Source organism: Cornus florida, unplaced genomic scaffold, assembly GCF_030987335.1.
Source record: "Cornus florida cultivar Cherokee Brave unplaced genomic scaffold, ASM3098733v1 CherokeeBrave_3.0.0_Hap2_scaffold_2, whole genome shotgun sequence".
NCBI classification, from domain to species: Eukaryota; Viridiplantae; Streptophyta; class Magnoliopsida; order Cornales; family Cornaceae; genus Cornus; species Cornus florida.
Window position 1 is genome coordinate 265,001 of NW_026775693.1, and position 5,000 is coordinate 270,000.

A 5,000-nucleotide genomic window follows, 5' to 3' on the forward strand; every position below is an offset into this window, starting at 1 on the left:
AATTTTTTTTTTTTTCTCCGATATACCAAAGCAAGAACAAGAAGACCGAGGCATCAAAATTTTTTTTTTTTTTTTTTTTTTTTTTTTTTTTTTTTCGATAAATCCAACCGAGAACAAGAAGACCGAGGCATCCAAAATTTTTTTTTTTTTTTTTTCTTTCCCATATACCAGAGAAAGAACATGAAGACCGAGGCAACCAACAAAAAATAATTTTTTTTTTCTCTTTCCCGGAATTTTTTTTTTTTTTTTTCGAAATAGCCGAGAAAGAATATGAAGACCGAGGCATCCAACAAAAAAATTTTTTTTTTTTTTTTTCCTAATCTACCCAAGCAAAACAAATAGAAGACCGAGGCATCCAAAAAATTTTTTTTTTTTTTTTTTTTTTTCGAAAAATTTTTTTTCACAAAAACTTTTTTTTTTTTTTTTTCCCCAAAAAATTTTTTTTTTCGTTCCAAGCTAACCAAGACATCTACTATTCACTAGTAGAGCAATCGAGACTGCAAAGCAAGCAATGGCCTTACTTGCAGCTCTTGGTGCTGAGAACTCCCCCCCCCCTATAGTAGTCTTAAGTAAAACCACAGCTCTGACAGGAGTAGATATTGCATGCGAGCGAGGAGTCGTAATGGGCAAAATTGACTCGGGGGACCTCCAAATCGAATTCCGTTTCGAGCAAAACACTTCTTAGGCTTCAAGGAAGCTCCCATAAAATTTCCAAACCCAAACTCCAAACTTCATTTTTTAGCCTACAATGCCCACGTGCACGCCGGTGTGCACGCAGGGGTGCTTGAGCATGCGGGAGAGGAGCCATAATGGGCAACATTGACTCGGGGGACCTCCAAATCGAAATCCGTCTCGAGCAAAACACTTCTTAAGCTTCTAGGAAGCTCCCATAAAACTTCCAAACCCAAACTCCAAACTTTATTTTTTAGCATACAATGCCCACGTGCACGCCGGGGTGCTTGAGCGTGCGGGCGAGGAGCCATAATGGGCAACATTGACTCGGGGGACCTCCAAATCGAAATCCGTCTCGAGCAAAACACTTCTTAAGCTTCTAGAAAGCTCCCATAAAACTTCCAAACCCAAACTCCAAACTTTATTTTTTAGCATACAATGCCCACGTGCACGCAGGGGTGCTTGAGCATGCGGGAGAGGAGCCATAATGGGCAACATTGGCTCGGGGGACCTCCAAATCGAAATCCGTCTCGAGCAAAACACTTCTTAAGCTTCTAGGAAGCTCCCATAAAACTTCCAAACCCAAACTCCAAACTTTATTTTTTAGCATACAATGCCCACGTGCACGCCGGGGTGCTTGAGCGTGCGGGCGAGGAGCCGTAATGGGCAAAATTAACACGGGGGACCTTCAAATCGAAATCCGTCTCGAGCAAAGCACTTCTTAGGCTTCTAGGAAGCTCCCATCAAATTTACAAACCCAAACTCCAAACTTCATTTTTTAGCACACAATGCCCACGTGCACGCGGGGGTGCTTAAGCGTGCGGGCGAGGAGTCATAATGGGCAAAATTAACTCGGGGGACCTCCAAATCGAAATCCGTCTCGAGCAAAGCACTTCTTAGGCTTCTAGGAAGCTCCCATAAAATTTCCAAACCCAAACTCCAAACTTCATTTTTTAGCATACAATGCCCCCGTGCACGCGGGGGTGCTTGAGCGTGCGGGGGAGGAGTCATAATGGGCAAAACTAACTCGGGGGACCTCCAAATCGAAATCCGTCTCGAGCAAAACACTTCTTAGGCTTCTAGGAAGCTCCCATAAAATTTCCGAACCCAAACTCCAAACTTCATTTTTTAGCATACGATGCCCACGTGCACGCCGGGGTGCTTGAGCGTGCGGGCGAGGAGTCATAATGGGCAAAAACTAACGCGTGGGATCTCCAAATCAAAATCCGTCTCGAGCAAAGCATTTCTTAGTCTTCTAGGAAGCTCCCATAAAATTTCCGAACCCAAACTCCAAACTTCATTTTTTAGCATACGATGCCCACGTGCACGCCGGGGTGCACGAGCGTGCGGGCGAGGAGTCGTAATGGGCAAAATTAACTCGGGGGACCTCCAAATCGAAATCCGTCTCGAGCAAAGCATTTCTTAGGCTTCTAGGAAGTTCCCGTAAAATTTTCAAACCCAAACTCCAAACTTCATTTTTTAGCATACGATGCCCACGTGCGCGCCGGTGTGCACGTCGGGGTGCTTGAGCGTGCGCGCGAGGAGCCGTAATTGGCAAAATTAACACGGCGGAAATATAAATCGAAATCCGTCTCGAGCAAAGCATTTCTTAGGCTTCTAGGAAGCTCCCATAAGATTTCTGAACCCAAACTCCAAACTTCATTTTTTAGCATACGATGCCCACGTGCACGCCGGTGTGCACGAGCATGCGGGCGAGGAGTCATAAAGGGCAAACTTAACTCGGGGGACCTCCAAATCGAAATCCGTCTCGAGCAAAGCATTTCTTAGGCTTCTAGGAAGCTCCCATAAAATTTTCAAACCCAAACTCCAAACTTCAATTTTAGCATACCATGCCCACGTGCACGTCGGGGTGCACGAGCGTGCGGGCGAGGAGTCATAATGGGTAAAATTAACCCGGGGGACCTCCAAATCGAAATCCGTCTCGAGCAAAGCACTTCTTAGTCTTCTAGGAAGCTCCCATAAAATTTCCGAACCCAAACTCCAAACTTCATTTTTTAGCATACGATGCCCACGTGCACGTCGGGGTGCACGAGCGTGCGGGCGAGGAGTCGTAATGGGCAAAATTAACTCGGGGGACCTCCAAATCGAAATCCGTCTCGAGCAAAGCATTTCTTAGGCTTCTAGGAAGTTCCCGTAAAATTTTCAAACCCAAACTCCAAACTTCATTTTTTAGCATACGATGCCCACGTGCGCGCCGGTGTGCACGTCGGGGTGCTTGAGCGTGCGCGCGAGGAGCCGTAATTGGCAAAATTAACACGGCGGAAATCTAAATCGAAATCCGTCTCGAGCAAAGCATTTCTTAGGCTTCTAGGAAGCTCCCATAAGATTTCTGAACCCAAACTCCAAACTTCATTTTTTAGCATACGATGCCCACGTGCACGCCGGTGTGCACGAGCATGCGGGCGAGGAGTCATAAAGGGCAAACTTAACTCGGGGGACCTCCAAATCGAAATCCGTCTCGAGCAAAGCATTTCTTAGGCTTCTAGGAAGCTCCCATAAAATTTTCAAACCCAAACTCCAAACTTCAATTTTAGCATACCATGCCCACGTGCACGTCGGGGTGCACGAGCGTGCGGGCGAGGAGTCATAATGGGTAAAATTAACCCGGGGGACCTCCAAATCGAAATCCGTCTCGAGCAAAGCACTTCTTAGTCTTCTAGGAAGCTCCCATAAAATTTTCAAACCCAAACTCCAAACTTCATTTTTTAGCATACGATGCCCACGTGCACGTCGGGGTGCACGAGCGTGCGGGCGAGGAGTCGTAATGGGCAAAATTAACTCGGGGGACCTCCAAATCGAAATCCGTCTCGAGCAAAGCATTTCTTAGGCTTCTAGGAAGTTCCCGTAAAATTTTCAAACCCAAACTCCAAACTTCATTTTTTAGCATACGATGCCCACGTGCGCGCCGGTGTGCACGTCGGGGTGCTTGAGCGTGCGCGCGAGGAGCCGTAATTGGCAAAATTAACACGGCGGAAATCTAAATCGAAATCCGTCTCGAGCAAAGCATTTCTTAGGCTTCTAGGAAGCTCCCATAAGATTTCTGAACCCAAACTCCAAACTTCATTTTTTAGCATACGATGCCCACGTGCACGCCGGTGTGCACGAGCATGCGGGCGAGGAGTCATAAAGGGCAAACTTAACTCGGGGGACCTCCAAATCGAAATCCGTCTCGAGCAAAGCATTTCTTAGGCTTCTAGGAAGCTCCCATAAAATTTTCAAACCCAAACTCCAAACTTCAATTTTAGCATACCATGCCCACGTGCACGTCGGGGTGCACGAGCGTGCGGGCGAGGAGTCATAATGGGTAAAATTAACCCGGGGGACCTCCAAATCGAAATCCGTCTCGAGCAAAGCACTTCTTAGTCTTCTAGGAAGCTCCCATAAAATTTTCAAACCCAAACTCCAAACTTCATTTTTTAGCATACGATGCCCACGTGCACGTCGGGGTGCACGAGCGTGCGGGCGAGGAGTCGTAATGGGCAAAATTAACTCGGGGGACCTCCAAATCGAAATCCGTCTCGAGCAAAGCATTTCTTAGTCTTCTAGGAAGCTCCCATAAAATTTTCAAACCCAAACTCCAAACTTCATTTTTTAGCATACGATGCCCACGTGCACGTCGGGGTGCACGAGCGTGCGGACGAGGAGTCATAATGGGCAAAATTAACTCGGGGGACCTCCAAATCGAAATTCGTCTCGAGCAAAGCATTTCTTAGGCTTCTAGGAAGCTCACATAAAATTTTCAAACCCAAACTCCAAACTTCATTTTTTAGCATACGATGACCACGTGCACGCCGGGGTGCTTGAGCGTGCGGGCGAGGAGTCATAATGGGCCAAAACTAACTCGTGGGACCTCCAAATCAAAATCCGTCTCGAGCAAAGCATTTCTTAGGCTTCTAGGAAGCTCCCATAAAATTTCCGAACCCAAACTCCACACTTCATTTTTTAGCATACAATGCCCACGTGCACGCCGGGGTGCACGAGCGTGCGGGCGAGGAGTCGTAATGGGCAAAATTAACTCGGGGGACCTCCAAATCGAAATCCGTCTCGAGCAAAGCACTTCTTAGTCTTCTAGGAAGCTCCCATAAAATTTTCAAACCCAAACTCCAAACTTCAATTTTAGCATACCATGCCCACGTGCACGTCGGGGTGCACGAGCGTGCGGGCGAGGAGTCATAATGGGTAAAATTAACCCGGGGGACCTCCAAATCGAAATCCGTCTCGAGCAAAGCACTTCTTAGTCTTCTAGGAAGCTCCCATAAAATTTCCGAACCCAAACTCCAAACTTCATTTTTTAGCATACGATGCCC